This window comes from Nannospalax galili, unplaced genomic scaffold (genome assembly GCF_000622305.1).
Source record: "Nannospalax galili isolate Female #2095 unplaced genomic scaffold, S.galili_v1.0 scaffold78, whole genome shotgun sequence".
Taxonomy (NCBI): domain Eukaryota; kingdom Metazoa; phylum Chordata; class Mammalia; order Rodentia; family Spalacidae; genus Nannospalax; species Nannospalax galili.
The window spans coordinates 2,371,015-2,392,552 of NW_008343387.1; the positions used below are offsets into that span (position 1 = coordinate 2,371,015).

The following is a 21,538-nucleotide window of genomic DNA, read 5'->3' on the forward strand; positions in this document are numbered from 1 at the left end:
GATCTTATTCTGAATGGAACGAAGGGGTAGTCTCTAAGGAAACAAAGGAAGATCTAAAGAAAACAAAAATCGCTGTTTTAGGACTTCTCCAAGCCAACAACATAAATTCAGAAATTCTGAACTTACCTGAGGACAAATAAATCTCAGTGACAAGGGTCATTTGAAGAAAAGCTGTTCTACCTATTTGGCACAGAACAGCTTACCAAATGTATTCTGAGACATTTTGTGTATATCTTTGCATATACTTTTCAATAAATTATGCTCAGTTCAACTTCTTTCTAAACCAAGTTTCATTTTACTTTTCCCTAAATGTAAGGCATTGTATTTATCAGCATATAGGTTTCCCGAAACTAGCTTAGCTTTCACCCTCTCAGCAGTCTTGTGAGAAGATCAATGTACAGTGTTAGTCTCTAAAGGCAGCTGTGATCACTCTGTAACACTTTATTACATGCATAGTTGCCATGCCAGTATGGGGAACATGTTTCGTTTCAAAAGAATTCAGGAGTTATTATAACAAATGCAAAAACCCAAACATTTTTTAAGTCAAGTCGTACATGAGTAAGTCAAGACTAAATTCCACCTGTGAGAATTTTCCTAATTGGTGGTAATAAATTCCTAAAAAGAAAAGGGTCTAATGGTAATGTTGACTGATTCTTAACTATATCAACTGAAATGTTCCTGTCATGGGGAAATTTGCTCTATAATTTATCTTAATGGACTAGGTATACCAATAAATACTAAAAATGTCCAGTCTCTCTTTCCTCCCTCCATTTAAATCAAATCCAACTCAATGTCAACAGATTGTACAAATGTAAAATTACAATAGGTAATGCAGTGGGGGGGGCAGTATTCTTTGATAAGTAATTTTTTCTAAAACCTCTTAAACATTCTACATCCTCAATATTTCTCTCACACGCAAGAAATATAGTAAATTATAAAAGGAGACACTACTGACCTCTGCCAATTGTTAATGGATTTAAAAACCCTATCATCAGATCCAACAGTGACAATTGGCTTGGATTCTAAAGTCAGTTAAGTAAGAGTCAGAAGGCATCAGAGATGTTTCAGAAAGAAGTTTTTATACTGAAAGTGTAACAGATCTCTAAAGAAATAATAGTGAAGTCATCACTGTGATGCAATGTGCAAGGTGTGTTAATAAATAAGCTTAAGTCTATAATCCCTTGAGATTATGTACTTCTATATATGCATAATGTATACAGATTTGTCCCTCTTTTACCTTCTAAGTACAAGACAAATAATTCCCGTAAGTTTATCATCCTGATTCCACTTTTCCATTGTCTTTACTTCTCTACTCTGAGTATCCACTGCTTCTAAAAACACAATTGCAATTTCCATGTACAAAATACATTAATTTAGAAGGACTGTTTGATTTGAATTCTATACAGAAAAAGATATGCTGAATCAATGTATAAAACAATTTAAAAATCATCAAAATAAAAAGAACCCAGATCTATTTAGAAAACAATTGTATTACTAGTAAAAGAACCGCCATTGTTTTAAAGTATATTATTATAGATACTTAGACACACATTTCTCTCTACAAAGACACTAATTCCCATTTGCATTGCAGTCCTTTACAAGAGAAGAAAAGATAGGGAGAGAGTTTTCCTAAAAGATTATCCATTGAGTCAGATCTGTGAAGTTTATTATAAAGCTGTGGAATTAGGGTTTAAAAGCCTTCAAAGACTTTATTACATCACTAATTCTTTTTGCAAGTAAATGAACTGCTTATCTGGTTCTGCATGCTTGGGGCTTGATACATGCTATTTGTGCATGAAAGGTTTCATCAGCATAGCATCATTGATAACATTTATCTGTACATTTACAAAAAGCCTATTCCTCCTGACTCTGCCTCCTTCAACAAATCCTACCAGTGTGTACCACAGAGGCAGGTGGATCTCTGTGAGTTCAAAGCCAGCCTGGTCTACATAGTGAGTTCCAGGACAGCTGGGGCTACAGGGAGACCCTGTCTGAAAAAGACCAAAAAAAAAAAAAACCCCACAAAAAACCCCCACCCTATTCCTTAATGTTAAAAAATGATGCATACACTGGGGTAAGAAAGGTTACAGCGGTAAGAGATCTGTGATAACTCTTAGTGGAACCAAACTACTAGATCACCAACTGACTATGAACGCACAACAGAACTGGGGGCTGGAGAGGCGGCTCAGTGGTTAAGAACACTCACTGGTTGCTCCTGAAGAATACCTGGGTACAAATCCCAGCACCACATGGGAGCTAAGAACAATCTGTAACTCCAGTTCCAGGGGACCCTCTTCTGTCCTCTGTGTGCACTGCAGCACACGGGTGCACTTCGATACATGCAGGCACAACACTAATACACATAAAAATAATTTTTTTAAAAAAGACTGAAGTGGAGGGGTTCTTGTTTAAAATGACAAAATAGTAAGCAGAGTTTTGCCAGCATCCTGTGTGTATCACTTAAAATTGGGACACTTTACTTGAAAACAAGATTAATTTTCATAAAGTTTTATAATCAAAGTGGAAATACTCACATTTTGGTGGTGCACGCCTTTAATCCCAGCACTAGGGAGGCAGAGGCAGGTGGATCTCCGTGAGTTCGAGGCCAGCCCGATTTCTTAATTATTACAATTGCCTGTAAGAAAATTAACCCCTAAAACTTATTCTTACGGGAAAAAACGGTTCATATCAACCACTGCTGACCAAAACAATTTAAAACTTTTGATAAAGCTTAAAGTCTTTAGAGGAAAGTAACTTCAAACAACAATAAAATACAAAAGTGCTTGTATTTTAGTACTGGTAACCAGCTTAACAGCATCTATATAACATTCTGAATTGAGAGCAAGGCCTACTTATCTGAATAACAAGATAATGGCAAGGTATTTCTACATTTCCAACAGATGGTGCAAACCATCCTTTGGAGAAAAATCAGCTGTCTTTATGAAGGAGTACTTCAAGTTAATAGTTTGTTCACCTCCTACTTTTAGTCTTCCCAGCATTGGTAATATAGATGGTGGAGCTAATTTTCTGTCAATCAAGAAGAACTGTTGGATTGCTAAACTTTTATCATCATCACCTCTGAAACACAGTAAAACCCACTGTTAGAAGCAATGGTTTATTAGATGGAACCCACCATCAACAACGTCAACTCTGCCTGGTTGTGTTAACAGGAAAATGTTTTACGAGTTCTACCCCTGGGCATCAATTTCACTTCCAGCACCAGCTATGCTGTAAAACTGTGAACGTAATTTATATGGTGACCTGCGTGTGTGGGAAGCAATATCTAGGTGAAACTTCTCACAGTCTGACAAAATGCTTTGATTTGCACCATTCAGATGATTGAGCAAAAAGAGTTTAAGCAATCACCACCAATAGCTTTTATCTCCAAATGCGCTAAAAATTTATTACTCTATGAGTGCAACCTATTGCGTTAGAGCCTAGTTTGATAGAACAGAAATGACTGGATAAATATTACATTTTCAACTGGTACACATCTTGTCCATTAGGTTTAAATATTGGACAAGCTATGTGTTTAAGATAAACATCAGTCTTAGCCGATTCCATCACACAGTACATTTAGAAGGTCTCCAAATGTTTCCATGGCAACTTTTTAAACTTACACATAGGTGAGGATACACGTTCCTTGCCAATTAGGGGAAAGGAAATCTGGATACCACTATACTCTCCTTAAACAATCAATTTTGTCTTTTACTTAGCACTTACAGTTAGTTATCAGTAATTACCATCTACTGCTGTATATGAAGCAGCCAAGTATCTACCCAAAATGAAAGGGACATAAAGCCTACCCATATATCCTGTATAACACTTTATTCAGTTTATTATTCTTTTCTCTATATATTCTATATATTCCATTTTATGCACACACACACACACACACACACACACACACACACACATGTATTAGTGGCAGGTGAGGAATTTTAATCTATATTTGAGTCTCTCTTAACTAAAATCCTTGGGACCAGTGTGTTTAGGATTTTACAATTATAAAGTATTTACAATTTGGGACACATATTGAAACACCAAATTCACTAATTCCATATATAATTTATACACATAGTTTAAAAGTAACTTTAAATATTTTTAGGATGCCTCTGTTTAAATGCAGCTTGTCACATGGGATTAAATGTGAAATTTTTCACTTGGAGCATCTTGTCAGTGCTCAAAAAGTTAAATTTTGGAGTATTTGGGGATTTCTGGTAGTGATGCTGTACTCACAATATAGATTTCATACTTACAACTTTCTAGTACCTACTGCTATATATTGTTCAGAGAGGAGTACTGATGTAGCAATCTCTTTACTATCTACCTGCCTGAGAACACACAACATTAAAGGTAGCAATTGAGGAGCTGGGGAGCCATCTGTCAGTAAAGTGCTTGCTGGACAAACCAATAATCTGAGTTCATTATCAGCATCCAACTAAAAATTAGCCTAGCCTAATCAGTGAGCTCCAGAGTTCCAACGAGAGACCTTGTCTCAAAACACAAGACTGATAGCTCTTGAGCAAGAAGCTGACCTCTGGCTCTCAAATGTACACATTTGCACACGCATACATACACAGATAGCAGGGGAGGGTTCTGATCTACAGTCACAAAGCAAAGCTTCCAGGTCTGCTGCTATGCATATAATCTTCAATGCCTTTAGGCTCTTGGTCAACAGGCAGTAGCCTTGACTAACCTGATTAGCTCACTGTTACTTTCTACTATTTCCTACTTTAGTTTGATTAAATTTTGCAAGGTAAATAATGTTACTTCCAGTTTGATAATAAAAAAGCACTAAGAGAGGCTAAATAACTTGACCTGTGAAAAAAATGGAAATGTAACAGGTCTACCTGAGTCTAAACCAAAAGACCCAAAGCATTGGCTACATTAAATAAAATCTTAGATATGAAAGTTTAAAAATATCTAGTTAAGTAGCCAAATAAGACTAAGGCACACAAGATTATTTATAAAACGTATATCTTTATAATCCTCCCAATGACCAGTTTTTATTTATGAAAGAAATGTATTACTAATCAAATTATCACAGGGTAAATAAATATCAGTCATTAATGTTGGAAACTTTCCTTAATGAAGGTTCCAGTCTTGATACACAAAAATGATTTTATGCAAAATGGATATGAAATAAAGCTTTTATTTAGAAATAGCACATCCCATAGCCCATATCCATAACCACTTCTTATATAGCACTATCGAAGGGACTTAAGCATTTAACTTGCAATGCCTAGCAAGATCTTTTATGCTGTTTTTCTTATCTTCTTCAAAATTCAAAACTAGAAAATCCCACTTGACTAGAAAGGCAAAAAGAAGGCTGTCCCTTCCAGGGTTAACAGATGATTTCTGTAAGGTTTTAGGCAAGATTAACCTTTTGCTCACAATAGGAATGGTTACTGGTTTTATTTATTTATTTTTCTTTCTGTCTTTAACTCACGTAAAAATCAATATAGAATGAGACAAAGGGCTCTAGAGGGTCTGGCTATACCAGCTTTTGGTTTGGCTCCTGCACAATTCTACAACATGCTGAGGCTGGGAAGGATTAGCCTGCTTGTGTTGAGTAAACCGATGATACTCAATAAACAGTTTCTGTTGTAAACCCCTTAGGACGTGCAAAGCCACACTAGTTGGCAATAGACCAGATAAGCGGCAGAACCAGCTGTAATCTCATTTAGACCTGAGCTGATCCTCCTGTCCTTTCATTCCACAGGATCAAAGCAAACCACTGAGGAGGCAGCTGTATTATAGCAGCTCTGCTTCCTGGATGCAGCAAACATTTCAAAAATTCCACTCCTTGAAGCAAGTTTCTACCTAATCTACCCAGAGTTGGGACAATCAATGAAGTTCTGAATTTATTAGACTGATTATTACAGAGTAACCATTTTCTCTGTGGAGAGATGTGACAATTGCATGCCAACTTTACAAAAAGGCTGCCACTTTTGACCCCTACCCCCGGAAATGCCTAAACTCTCTCCCATGATATCAAATAAAAGTAGTTTCAAACTATTTCATTACTTTTAATGCACATTAACAAGAGAAGTCAAAATTATGCTATATTCTTTTCTGTGTTATAGCTAACACTTAAATACGTCAAAGTCCTAACAGCACTTTCCATGCTACTGACATGGGATGTGTGTGTGTGTGTGTGTGTGTGTGTGCGTGTGATGCACGTCAATCCCTACTGTGATATAGCTCCAAACACTGGCCCAAACTGATGTTCAGAAAAATTTATAGAAAATGTCTTTGTAGTTCATTACAGATTATTATTTTTAAAACTTATTTGTAATTCCTCCATAAAACAGAACATAATTTTTAAAGCATTCTTAAAGACTGAAGTGTTAAGTATTTCCACATAATCTGAATGTTTCATTTCTCATCTCCACCTATTTCAACAGAATTGATGCTTTAGTATCTCATTTGACTGGGAAGTTCATTTAATAGAAATGTCAATTTCAAGCTATAAACCTTTAAAGAGCATTCACCAATTCCAAATTTAATAGAACACTAATGATGTATAAGGGGTACTAAAAAGACAGGTACTAGACATCTTACCGCAAATGACTCTAAAGAGCAAAAACACGACTAACAAACCAAAACACAAACAAGGACATGAAAGAAGCAACTGTGACTGAATGCTGACTGCCAGTGGCTCAGAGAAGACTTAAAGAAGATCTATTCAGGGAAATGGAAAATTTCAGTTTTTATGGATGTTTATGTTCTGAGTGCCACATACAATGACACATCTTGTTTCACTATATAACAGCTTTTAAAAATATTCTTAATATCAAAACAAACAAGCCATGGGCCAAATGTGGCTGGTCAGCAGTGGATTTGGTCTGCCTGCTCCTTCTGTCCTAAAGTACTCAATTTTACAGGGGAGGATACAAATAAATTTTCAAGAACATCATGTGTCAGAATTCAGATATCCTGAGTCCCACTCTACTGTTTCTATAGACTCCTAACATTTCTCCTGCTTCTGTAACAAATGGTGTGGTGACGATGCTTCCATAAGAAAATGCTTTAAGGACCCTACTGTGGTGTCCAGAAACAACAGCATACCAAAGTAATCACACATTAACTGATCCAACCACTTCTAAGCTAAAAAACCCTACATTTAAGGAGCCATCTTCTCCCCATCCATTCTTCAGATGTAAAAGGTACCATTTAACATAATCACATAATAACAGTAAAAATGAGAAATATCAAAACCTTAACTCTTCTAACATTTGCAAAATCTAGATCTTTGTAATAATAACACCACGACAGAAAACTGCAAAATTGTGTAATTATACTTTAATTGTATTGTGAGGCATGCATTAATCACAAAGTTTAAGTACTAGGCATAGAATTATAATAATTCTGTAAAACAAATTTAAGCTAGCTAAGTAGGTCAGAACCACTAACATGCAACAGGAGACCTCTGGGAATTTATCAGTTAATGGCTATTTATGTGCAAATGAGTGCCCTCCAACCCTCCAAAATCCTGTGTAGCTGAAGGGTATTTCTGTTAACCAGGAGCACTGCTTAACTGCAGAAGCATAAATTAAACTATTTTATTGGAACCATTTTTAATTCTTCTACTTCCCTTTTCTACAGTCCCACTATCTTTCTACAAGCAGTTTACAGAACATGCTTAATAAAAACAAAAGGTTGTCGGACGGTTTTCAAACCTGATCTCCCAATTCTTATTTTGCAGGACACACACACACACACACACACACACACACACACACACACCAACAATGGAGCATCTATCTATAGTAATCTTTGCCATAATAGTCTAATAGTCTTTTTCTAAAAAGAACCCTAAGTGCTGGAAAAGAGAATGAAGCATCTGGATGCTTTCTGAAGGCAGTGTGTCATGATTTAGAGTTGAATGTCTTTCAGTGGTCTATGTGATGAAGACTTGGTTGCCAGCAGATGATGCAGTCTGGAGGTGGTAGAACCTTCAGGAGGAAGGGCCTAAAACTCACTCCTCTTCTTTTATCCTGTAGAGCAAGAGGTGAGCAGCTTTGTTCTGCTGTATTTCTCCTGCTTCACCACAGGCACAAGACAATGAGGCCAAAGTGTCCAAGAACTGAGACCACTACAGCTCTGAACTCAATATATTTCTCTTCTTTGTAAGTTGTTTATCTAAGGTCTTTCATCAGGGAAAGAAAGTGAACAGAGGGCAGTAGAAAGAAAGAATAAACATTTTCAATCTGATAAGTATGATTAAGAGACCAGTAAAGCTCCATTATCAGAGCAAATCAATCAGTACAGAGATGATGTATAAATCTGGGCCACACTATTTAGATGAGACATGCTTATTGAAAACCACTGTTTTTCAAGATTAATATTGTGACAATTTGTGTTTCAAGTTGTTCTAATACTCTCTTGGAACTCATTTTCCCCCCATCATTTACTCAAAAATATAACTGTATGCTAAATTAAAGACAAAGTAAGGTACAAAATTTCTTAAAATCCTAGTATCCCACCCCCGACCCCCCTTTGGCCTTTTTCGAGATGGGGTCTCTCTGCCAGCTGGCCTAGAACTTGCTATGTAGACCAAGCTGCCCTCTATGTCACAGAGATCCACCTGCCTTTGCCTCCAAACTATTGGGATTAAAGGCGTGTGCCACCACACCTGGCCAAAATTCTGGTATTTTACTATACAGTGAAACTTCAGCTCTTCAAACTAAAAATAAAAAAGGAAATGTTTGCAAAAACACTTCTCTTTAAGCAACCAGGCAACAAAAGTCTGTAGTATACTCCAAAAAAAAAAAAGAGAGAGAGAGAGAAAAAAATACTGTCATTTTCCCATAACTGAATTTTCCATGGTTGTAAACAAATTAGAGCAGAGGGGATGCAAGTCAGCTTCACATCAGTGTTCTTAGGAAACCTATGATTCTTGGTTTCAGAGGATAGCCATGGCTGGCACTGAGTGCTGTACTGGACAACTGATTTTTTTATATGAAACAGAAAGCAGAACTCTCTGGCCTAATGACATGAGTTATTCTTAAATGATACACATGCGAATTGATACATTTCTGTCTTGAAAACATTATTACAAATGCCAGCTTTAGGAAGAAAAGTATTACCTATGAAAAATAAATTTTACACAAATAAAACATCACCCTATCTCAAAAGGAAATTCCAAGAAGCTATGGGAACCAAAAGAACTCACTTGTGTCTCAACTTTTTATATGGTTAGGGGCAATATAGTGGTCAGCTCAGTCATCCCATCACAGGCAGATCTCTCTGTATTAAGTACTGCCCTAAGGCTTAATTAACCCTGCTCAGAAATAAAACAGGATCTCTGCTTAATGAAGAGACAATACACAGCTTGGTGAAGGAGTATCAAAGTTAAGAGGTATGCATCAGGCCATCTCTTCCAAAAATCTCGTTAATGTTATACAGGGAAGAGAGCTTTGTGAGCATATGAAAAGTTAATGAAAATGACGATCTCTTCAATATGGACGAAATAGCAAAATGACATGAAATCAAAGTGTTCTGATGGGCTTAGAATAATGAGCTTAAAGAATCGATGAGAGGTTCCTAGAGCACAAGAACACTGAATGATTTTATCAGTAACTATATATACATAGAAGGTATAGTTAAGTATAAGAAATCAGAGTCACAACTGGGAATGACAGTACTTTAATACCTTTAATCCTAGCCCTCAGAAAGCAGAGGCAGGTACATGGAGACCACCCTGGTCTATATGGTGAGTTCTAAGTCAGTCAGTGTTACATAGTGAAATATTCAAAATATGACTTAAACATTTTTGTCTGATTACAGAGAACTAGTTAGGGTCATCACATCATCCTTTTTCTTTATTCCATTTATTACTACTTCAAATTTACCTTTTAGCAGTTTGTTTTTTGTAGTTTCTAAAAACGATTGGCATCTTACAATATATTTTTATATAACACACAGCTTGATTATCACAACAGCTTCCTACCAAGGCTGCCTGTCTAAAGGTCTTTCAGTTCATTGTGAATATGTGTACTTCCCTCACACTTAAGAGGACCGGGGACAGTTTTTTGTTTTTCCTTTCTCAAGGACCATATATGATTCAGTGGGGGTGAGAAGAATACAGGGAGGGTTTAAAGAATTTAAATTCTGAAGTCCTTGATTTCCTCATGTCCAGGTTTAAACGTAAATATATACATACATACACACACACATAGTTGTTGTTGTTGTTATGTATTTGTATGCATCTGTGGTGTATGCATGTCACATGTGTGCAGGTACCCAAACAGGCCACAAGAGGGCATTGGATCACCTGGAGCTAGAAGGCACTTGTGTGTGCTGGGATCCAAACTTGGGTCCTCGGGAAGTGCTCCTCAACCACTGAACTGTCTTTCGGGCCCTACCTGCTGTTTCTCCATGTTCTACATCGCATCAAGTTGGAGGATTCCACATAAGGCTTTCATGAAGGACATGCTTCTCTTCCACTACCTTTCAACATCCAACCTGACTGGTTACAATTTATAATTGTGTCTTCAAATTTCTCTTTCCCCCCAAAGGAAAGGAAAATGAGAACTCAAACTGCCTCAAGTCTCTGATACACAAGAGGCCTAAGCAAATAAGCTGGTTACTAATGAACTATGATACCACCAATGTCTCTATCTTAAAACAGCCTATAAAAAGTTAGCTATCTGAATATCTAATTAAATTATTTATGCAATGAATATCTAATAATCACCAGCTAATGACTAAAGTAAATGATGAGGCTTAGATGATTATTAGTTGGTCTTTAAGCCTTTCTTATGTCATTCTCTTTTGTATTATTTTATGCATGCTACATAAAATGAGAAACAGCTGTATACAAGTAGAAAACAAACTAAAGCCATGTGAGTAAAATTTAATCATGCTGGCAATGAAAATTCTATTTTATTCATCAATTTTAAAAGAAAAAAAGACACTTTCCTTTAAAAAGTAAAGCATTCAATACAAATCTGGTAATGTGTTGCTTATCCTTCAGATAAAGAATGGAGGTTCCAAATAAGCACAAAAGATCACTTCATATCCAACCTCAATTTTCTTCTTCTTACAAATTTAACGTATTCTTAAACCAGTGGCCTTTCTTTCCTACAATAAATGCAAATACTGTATTGATGAATACCTGAACAGATGAAGTACTTAATATCAAAGATCACGGCTAATATGAATAGGCAGCAATTTTAACCTTTCTTTCACTTTGATTCTTTTTATTAAAAGTAGAAAAGCTGAAAGAAATTGGGTAAATAAAAAACTCTTAACTTTAGTGATTTCCAAACTAAATGTCTTAAGAGAAAATACAAAAAAAGGATGTGTGTATAAATGAAAACTTAAATCAAGTCCTACATCCATTATTATTACAATGGGTAGAATTCATTTTCAAACCAAATTGATGTATTTAAATGATAGAAGTTTCTAATGCCACAATTCTAGATGACAAATTCAGAACATTTTATCAAAAAAGAAAATTACCATCAGTCCATAATGAAACAATGGGAATATTAAACCAGCTTTAATTTCTACTGTTTATCACAAATCTTCCATTGTAACAGAACTCTGGAATGGCTGGACCATTAAAAAGCCCATGTATATAGATTCTGGAGATCATCTGCGCTTTATATTAGTGGTCTTCTGCATGTAAGAAATTACCTGTATTCAACTGAATCAATGGTCCAACTATTTCAAAATTCAGGAAAGAATGATGACAGAGACAGATTTTTGGAGGCATTAAATGAAGAACTGCTTTGGGCCTTACTAGTCTAGAAAGCACTGTCATGTACACTAGCATCTTACTAGCACACTTATGGAAACACAAAGAAGTCAAGAAAGATTTTTCTGAATCACATTGTAATTCCCCTTAGGAAACCAAACCAACCAAATAAATAATTAAAAATCAAAGGCTATTATCCTTGGAATTTGTGTGTGTGTGTGTGTGTGTGTGTGTGTATGTATGTATATATATATATATATACATATATATATATGTATATATATATATATATACATATATATATATGTATATATATATATATATATTTGAAAAGACTAGGATATTTACAAAATAAAACGCTCAATAGTTTTATACATTAAAAAGTAAAAACGTAAGTGAATTGTCATCAGAATAATTTTCAGATCAAGCTATACACTTTTCAAAGCTAAACCATTTAGCAGTAAAACTGCTTTACTCCCCTTAGATTTTCCTTTCTGACTTCTTCCTGTCTTCCTTCTGTAGACTGTCACCCCTCTATTTGCCTAAGCTAGGTGTCTTCTTGTTCCTTCATTATTTGTGTTAGATCCTCCATTTCCTAAAACTCAAGTGTTTTTTGTTCTTGTTTTAATCCTTCATTCCTTGGACATGTGTACTGCTAGTTCTATATCAGCAGAACCAAGTTAAAATAAAAATTACGGTGCATAGTGTTACAGCATTTCTGTTTCAAAAATTTGAATAATTTTTAGCATGCACAAAAGTAGTATTGTATTGGCTTTGGATTGTATTTTTTCACAACAAAATATCAAAGTGTGCTGTGCTCAAAACCACCAGTATTTGCAACATACAAAATGAGGCGGGGAACACTAGGTGTCAAGAGACTAGGAATAGAAGAAAAACAGGTGCCAGAAAAAAATGTGGAAAAGTCTATCAGTAAGAAAGTGCCATAATCACAAGTCATAAAAACTTTCCATGTGTATACAAGTAGCTAAGTTACTGGAACGTGTAAAAGATACCAAAAACAATTTAGAAAACTTTCTGAACTGTTATCTACATAAGAACAAGCTTCTAGAGACATAATATCTTCCTTCTAACGTATGCCACCAATCAGCTTTGTGATACAGCACAGGTGACTTACTGCCACATCCGTCATTTGATATAGGGTGGTCTCAGAGAAAATTCTCTAACAGAAAACAATCACAATGTCTTTCTTTTATTTGTTTATATGCCTGTTTGACTAAGTGGCAGGGCACTGAGAGCAAAAGTATGGTTTTATGCATCTCTGTTCTTCCAACAGCACACACAGTCTGCCCTGTACCTGATGGGCATCTGATCAAGCCATGTTAACTGAAAAATAGTAATTTCTATTTCATGCATAATTACAAAATTAACACAGCAAAATTGTCTGCTATATCTTAAAAAAAGGATGTGATTAAGAAGGTAGTGTACGTTATGGATGTATCTAAAATATGAATAGTATTTCTTGAAGGAGTGTTATTGATACGGAACTCTAAAAGTTTTAGAGTAGGAAACTCTTAAGTATACTTTTGATATCATGTGATTTCCCTTCATTTATCTGAAACAAATGAATAATAATGACAATAAGCATTAGCACTCACTAGCATACATGGTTCTGTTTCTTCTAGTCTGCAAGCCATCTCTCTTTTTTTTTTTCTGTCTTTTTGAGACAGTCTCCCTGTAGCCACAGCAGGCCTGCCACCTCTTTACTGTGTTAACTACATACACTTTACGAATTAGAAAAATTGAGAAGCAGGGGGCTGGAGATATGGCTCAGCGGTTAAGAACACTAGTTGTTCTTGCAGAAGAACTGGGTTTGAATCCCAGCACCCACATGGCAGCTAACAACTGTCCATAACTCCAGTCCCAGGGGATCTGACAGCCTGTTCTGACCTCCACGGGCACTGCACAACACGGGTGCACTTACCTACATGCAGGAAATACACGCATACACATAAAATAAAAGTAAATAAAATTTAAAAATTGAGATTCAGAGAAGATGTATGAATTGTGGAAGATTATGAAAGTGGGAAATATTCAAATTTGTATTTGTGCACTTCCAAAAAGTAAATTTTTTACTATAAGTAAAAGAAGTATTTTTATGATTTGAACATTGTATGAAGTTAGAAATCTGATTTATGAACACTGAATATTTCAATAACTCTAAAATGTACTATTGTTAAAATCCTTGTTAAATAATGTAAGCAACCCAAATTTTCCAGTAACTGAGACTTTGGAAAATAAAACACGCACAACAGTCAAGGCAACTTAACCTAGTCTTATACAGTCACTGGAGGAAATGAAAGCTTATACAGCAAGCTGCTTTAGCATGTGCATGCATTGTGTGTGTGCGCATGTGTGCATGCATTGTGTGTGCATGTGTTGTGTGTGTGCGTATGTGTGCATGCATAGTGTGTGCGCACGTGTGCATGCATAGTGTGTGTACGCACGTGTGCATGCATATAGAGACATTTCCTTGGTATCTTTCTCAGTAAAAAATTAAGTTGCTGAAATATCCACAGTATAATCCTAATTTCGACTCGCTTTTTTTAAAAAATATATTTTTATCATTTATTTTATGTGAGTGTGCATCGTCTGCATGAATGTAGCTACTGAGCCATCCCTCCAACCCAGTTCTTTCTTCTCTTTCAGTAAAAGAGTTGGTAAAGAAGGAAGTGTGGAAAAAGTAGCAGCAAGAACACTCCCTAAGAGGACACTCCCTAAGACACTGCTAGTGGTATGCTCTGTGGAGGGGCAGTTTAGGAGGACACTGATTTTCAATTTCTGCTATTAATGTATAGGCTTCTGTATTATTTACATTCTTTGCAAGATGCATGAATTTTGGTAATCAAAAAAAATGTTAAAAAGGTAGGCATCAGAAACTTTAGAGCTTTTAAATGCTTTAAAAGTTATACTAAAAACTTTCATATGACAGTTACAGAAACAAAACTGCTTTAAAAAATAGGCACATGAACTGACAGAGAAGCAAAAAATAACTCTTAGAAATAATTTATTGTCTTTATAGTCATTTCAGCACAGATTCTAAAACTTACTGTTTCTATTATTTCAACACATTGAGTTACAGTTTTACTCTAAAAAGGAAAAAACCAGGACAAATATATTAAAATTTTTTTATCCTATGCTTTTCTATGTGGTGAAATTTCTTTTTGTAGGATGTATATAGCTATTTATGTAAACACATGCATGCACAGAAACTTGATTTTAATTAAACTATGGCTCCCGGTAATTTTCTGTAATTACATATAACGTTCTATATTTTTCAAAATTTAATAATTAAAAACTACCTTCCACATACAATCAAACAAGTCAGTGAAGGTCAATGCCTCATTTGCAATGCCATAAGAATGACACCATGGAAAGATACAGATGCATAGGCCCCAAGAGCACGCCAAGACATACAAAAGTCTTCCCAAACACCTTTGCATCTAATTAATGAAAAAAAACAGTGTTAACTATTCATACCAGGAAACGGCCCAGGAACCAAGGTATATGTACACAATGGAACACCATTAAGATACCAGAAATAATGTAAATCTCATTACCTTGGAGAGCTGTTAATGATTAAGTTACAAAAAAAAAAAAAAAGGAGGCAGGCCACTAATTTAACCATATTTAATCCATTTGGGGTTAAAAAGAACATATGAACTGGGAAAGTATAAAAGATTTTAATAAAAATAGTAATTCTAATGTAATAAACATCTTTTTAAAAGTTCATCTCCATTTTATATATTTAATATCACAAACATGAGCCTGCTATTTTCTTAAAGTCACAACTGAAGAAGTATAATGAAAGAAAGCAGTCTTATATCAGGATTTTACTGGGTTTTGTTTTTCAAACCATTTGGATTATAGGAGACACAGTTATGTCTTCCATCTCAGGCTCCTAAGAGATAGATTTATGCAACATACTCTTTATAATCAGGGACCTTTTTACATTGTAACTCTATCAGGTAAATTTCAAACTGTGCTTAACAATGTGGTTGATAGTTTCAGATTCTGAAGAGTACTTGTTAGTAATGTGCTATTACTCATAAAACTACATAACTGAGAGATCAACACATGCATGGCCTCCCCCCCCCCAAAAAAAAACAGCGTTTCAGGATGGATATATGGGGAATTCTTGCCCTGTTATTTGGATTAGTATCCCTTTATAAATGGATTATCCCTTGTTTCACTAGAATACTGAAGAAAAACCAATTTCCCCATATTAATGTTTTTTATTAAGTGTACTTTAACGTCCCCCCCCATACATTCTTCTACTAGTAGCTTTTCAACACCAAAGCACACCAGATTTCTGGTGACCAAGAGAGGAAGCTTTTTTCTTCATTGTATTTCACTGGTTTCCAGGAAAACTGCCAGTAGGAGGCAGCAACGACTGCCTGTGGCAACAGCAGTAGCTCTGCTCTGCACAGTAGTTAGCTGCTGGCTTCATTCTTCTGTCATTATATAAGCAAGATGACACTGTTCTCTAATCCAGCCAAAGCTGATAAGTACCATCAACCTGTCACTTCCTACATTTCAAATTCTAACATCACAGCATCAAAGAGTTTTTACATTTCGATTTCTTTTGCTGGCAGCCGCCGGTAGCCTCTCATTCTCCCACGGTGTTCTAATGCTGCATTTGCACACCGGGGTTACTCCCAGACTGAATAGCAGGTCATCCCCTGCTCACTGAGCTCATCTGTGGCCCATGTGCTAGGCAATTTAGATCCAATCAGCCCTTATTTAGCTCAAGAGTAATGAGCAGCATAGTGACACAGACTTAAGCCTGACCCTCAGGACACTGCTCATCAAGCAGTAAAACTGTGACAAAATCATTCATCTTCCACCCGCTGGCAAGAAATAATACTCGCACTCACTGTATTACTTTTCAAGATAAAAAAAAAAAAAAAGTCCTGAATTTTCATGATGTGAGACATTAATTTGCAGAAAGCTGAATTCCCTTAAACCCCCCTGTTGCTATGAGCTCACCAGGGGGAAATAGGCCTTAGGAGACTGAAATGGAATAAAGAAAATTGCTCCAGCTTTCTTTTCATTTTAAATAAGCCTTAAATCTGACAAGAGACATCCTAAAGAGAGAAAAATATATATCTTGTAAGGTAAAGAAGAAACAATTGAAATTAAGAGTTTCAAATCTAGTTTCACTCCCTATTTCTCTCAATTTTGTTAAAATATTAATAAATAAAATTTGAAAAAGAAATTACCCTTCTCTACAAGATAGACAGAGGGAGGTGAGGCTTTTCATTATAAACAATATGGTGGCAAGAGTAAACCCATAGGACAAAACAAAAATGCACTGTCGTCTATAAAATACATGTTTAGAGACGACAGCTTTGAGGTAATGCCAGAAAGTGGGGAGGACAGCTAGGTATATTTTTAAACTACCATGAATTTATTTTTTATATAATTTATAGTGCCTTCTAAGGTTTTATGAATCAGAAAATAATTAATTATGGGCATAATTAAGAGATTAGCTTACTTCCCCCACTGACAGTAAGTATATCATTACATTAGTAAAAAAAAAACCCAAAAACAGTATTTATTGAACTACACTTATTAGATGTAAATGTTTACATTTTACTTGCTTCCACTAAATATTTCCCTTGTATAATCAAGTCACAATGCTGGTTTATTTCACTGGGTTTCTTTAGATTTAATCCATTTTATAAAGCACAATTTCAGGTGTTTTTTATCTATTCCATGGTTGAAGAGTTACCTTTAGAAAACCTGGAATTCATCAGTCTTCAGTACATTTATTATGACAACATGTCTTTGGTTTACGAATCAGCACTGTTTGGTGCCATGTAACAGCACAGTAGTGATACCTTCCCACAAGTTCACTGCTGAATTTCATCTAAAGTTTCAAAGATCTGGGAGTTCTAAAGCTTATATAAGTGAACTCTGGAGTTCAGACGAAGAACCATAGTGACATAAACAAGACCGGGGAAAGTAGCTTTCACCTCATCTCAACATCTTTTGAGTTATTACCATTTGCTAAAGAGAAATATTCCAGTGTGAGTAGAGAAAATCATCAGGACACTTTATTCCCTAAACACCTAACAGACCCATTTTTAAAAGAATGCTTTCTTTACAAAGTACATTTCTTTTGTCCTTGTCCCTTTTCTCAATGTTCTTCCTCTCAACTTCGGTTTCATGGTGTTTTCTACCCATTTTATTCCTTTCTTTTCTTTCTGCAATCATGTAGTTTATCTTTTGATTTTACAGGGGCTTACAATTAAATGAGTTCCCTGAATCTCAGAAAAGACTTTGGCCTGTGGACTTTTGAATAGTACTGACACTGGTAATGACTATGGGGGATTTTAAACCTGGACTAAATGCATTTTGCATTTTATATAGTCATGGTTATGAGCCTGTGGGAGCCAGGGAGTGGAATGTGGTGGTTTGAATAAAAATGTCCTTCATAGGCTCCAAGTATTTGGACATTTTGGCCCCAGTTGGTGGCGCTGTTTGGGGAGGTCTTAGGAGGTGTGGTAATGTTGGAGGAAGCACATCACTGGCAGTGGGCTTAGAGAGTTTTTAAGCCTTGTTGGATCTCAAGTTGCTCTCTTGCTTCCTGTGCCTATGTGATGATATGAGAGCTTAGCTTCTGCTCCTCCTCCAGCCACCTCGGCCACCATGCCTCCCCACCATGATGGTCTGCCTCCTGCCCCTTTGGAACCCTGCATTCAAATAAACTCTTAAACCCTTCCTTCTATAAGTTGCTTTGGTCAGTGTTTCTATGGCAGCAACAGAGAAGTAACTTATACAGTGCTACAGAGGCAATATAGCTGAAAATAAAAAAAAGGAAGGCATGATGTTGACCAAACACTGAGACTGAAAAAGGGCATAAACTCAAACACATCTATTCTCCTTAAAAAATTACTTATTTTTTCTGTAAGAGCTCTAAAAAATTATTGGAATTTCTAACAGGTCCATTATACTGAGGTAATATCCATGCTCCTTAACACTCCAGCCTTAATCTTTTTCAATCAGTCTCACTCTGTCTGTCTGTCTGTCTCTCTAATAGTCAGCTGTGAAAAGGTACTATATTAGATTTAGGCTAAGAACCATCCAAGGTAAGTTGATATATATATATACAGAATCCACTGACGATACCAGACAAAGTATGGTATAAGGAAATGATTATATAGTAAAGATAACAATGGCATTACCCAACACTTATTGAGCACCTACTAACCACTTTATACTAATTACTGCATTAACTCTCAAAATGATCAACTGAGAAGGGTTCCTCATTTCACCAATAAAGAAGTCAGGATACAGATAAATACCATTTTTCTTATAAGATCTTAAATCACTGTAAACTTATACAGGAAAATGCATGTTTATATAGGAAATTTCATTGGACATTCAATATATGATCCAAGCATTAATACCTATACATGAAAAATTAAATACATAATCTATTTCAGCAAAATATGGAAAAGTAAGCAAATGCTGCTAAGCTCATGTAGTTTGTATCACTGTGTGAACTTAAATACTATACGATGAATTCCAGCTTCATGAAGTACAGACATCTACTCAGCTGAAAGATACACGAAATATTCAATGACATAATTTATTTTCTCATAATTTTTATTTTACCCATTCCCTAAATAATGTGACTTAAACTCCATTCCTTAGATACACCCATGCTTATCTCTGAAGCCAGCAAAGGTGGGGTGGCAGACAGATCACTGAGTAAGCAATGTATCATGACTTAGTTTCTTAAATATAAACTTGTAGTATATTTTTCCATAAAGCATTCTTATGTGCAACCCCCCAAGTTAGCATAGTATTATATATGATGAAGCATTTTAGGCTATATATATATATATAGTAATCAACTCATTAGGTTGTTTAAAAATTGTATCTAATTCAGATTTATTTGTAATAAAAGTAGTTTTCAGTAATTACAGATATTACTCATCCACCAATAACACAACAGGAAGAAAAAGCCTACATCCCTTCCATTTTCCCTGAAATAGTAACTAAATTGTATGGCACCGGCAGACCATATACACTAATGGTATATTTCTTATTGGACTACCTACTTTCCTAATCAGGCAGCTACCAATTTTCTCCCTAAACTAAAGAAAAAAAAAAAGAGGACTTTTGCTTGGAATAAATGGTACTGTATCAATAAAGTACAGAAATATTTGAGGGAAATAATAAACAAAAATGTGAAGTGGGTACATGTATACCCACACACATCCCTCCTCTAATACCAAAACGGAAAAACAACAGGTAATCCTCTAACCTCATGGGGAGAGGGGAAAAAAGGGATTTGAAAATACGAGTATTTTTTAAATGTATTATAAATCCAAGAAAAAGAGGTTTAATTGTCTAATGATCTGTACATATGCCACCTTTAAAAATGTAATCATTCCTTTTGAACTATATCTTAGTATCAATTTGCGTTTTAGGCAAGTTCTCCAATACCTCTAAACTTCTTTGAAACTAAGGCTCCTGTTTAATACAAAATAGGATGTCAGTTGATCAATACCCATTTGGCTTAAAATCTTAAGTCCATAACTTCCCTTAAGTATTAGAACAAACAGGTACAAAGCCTGAAATTATTGTTTCTTTTTAAGCTCAAATGATATCTGCAGGTGCCAAAAGGCATTTTAAAAGCAGTCACCCTTCCATCATGAAAACGGGGAGATGGGGAAGAGGGAGACTCTCATGAGGCCTTATATGTCAAGTTTCTGCCCAGAGCTAATTTTCATAGCTATGTTATAAAATCCTGAAAATAGAGGTTTATAATGGAAATGCTGACAGACCCTTAACTATAACAGGGAAAATGGATATAATTAAAGAAAAGCTTTTAGCTACACCTAACACCACAAATGAAGGACTGCCATTTTTATATTAACCTCAAATAGCGGCAAGTGAAAACTGGAAATATGAATCCATAAAGGTAATGTGAAATGTTAAAGATGACTGCTAAAACTATTTGACATTCAAAGTTTGAAACAGAGGCATTTAGTTAACATAACTAAGTCAGTATTTTCATAGCGCTACTTAATCAGCAATAAAGAATGCTCTAGTGAGCCATCAGCTTGAGTTAGCAGAATGTGGCATATGAAGTTATTATTTCTTAACAGCCTAGAGGGAGCTGCTTCTCCCTTTAATCAGTAATCTTAGTTCCTTCCCACCTATACTTTCTCTGTCATATAGTTATAAAACTATTACCTGTTCACCACACACACACACACACACACACACACACACACACACACACACACGCACCCCTCCCACATTTATGCAAGGACTGTTACTTTATTCCCACCTGAATTTGAAAACAGAGGAGAGAAGGTAAAGTATTTCATTCTTTCTCTTGACCAAGGATGCAGCCAGGAATAAATATCATCAATTTATGCAATCCATCTTCTCTACCTAAATCAAAAGTCAAAGAATTTAGCTGTGTTCTCAACTCTAAGGGGAGGAGGGGGATTGGACCAATAGTTTAATTTTTAAAAAACTATCCAGAATGTTGCTTTTAACCTTTCAAATAGTATTAGCAACATACAGCATACTTAAAATTATGGCTACAAAATGATCTTCAATAAGGTTAGATTTTGGATTAAGAAATCAGTAACAAATCTCTGTGATCAGGTAATAAAAGGACTGTACCTTACATTTTCCTCCCTCTGCTTTCTTCATTAGTTTTAGCTTTTTATTTTATGTGTATGAGAGTATTGTCTGTATGTATGTAAGTGCACCCATGTTGTGCAATGCCCATGTAGGCCAAAGAGGGCATTGGATCCACTGGAACTGGAGTTAGGGATG

General features: G+C 35.6%; 1 protein-coding gene across 2 annotated transcripts in view; it reads right to left on the reverse strand.

The window, feature by feature from the left end:
- The window catches only part of Mms22l (MMS22 like, DNA repair protein), a 150,213-nt gene that overhangs the window by 49,238 nt on the left and 79,437 nt on the right, over nucleotides 1–21,538 (reverse strand). The gene's annotated exons all lie outside the window — the stretch shown is intronic.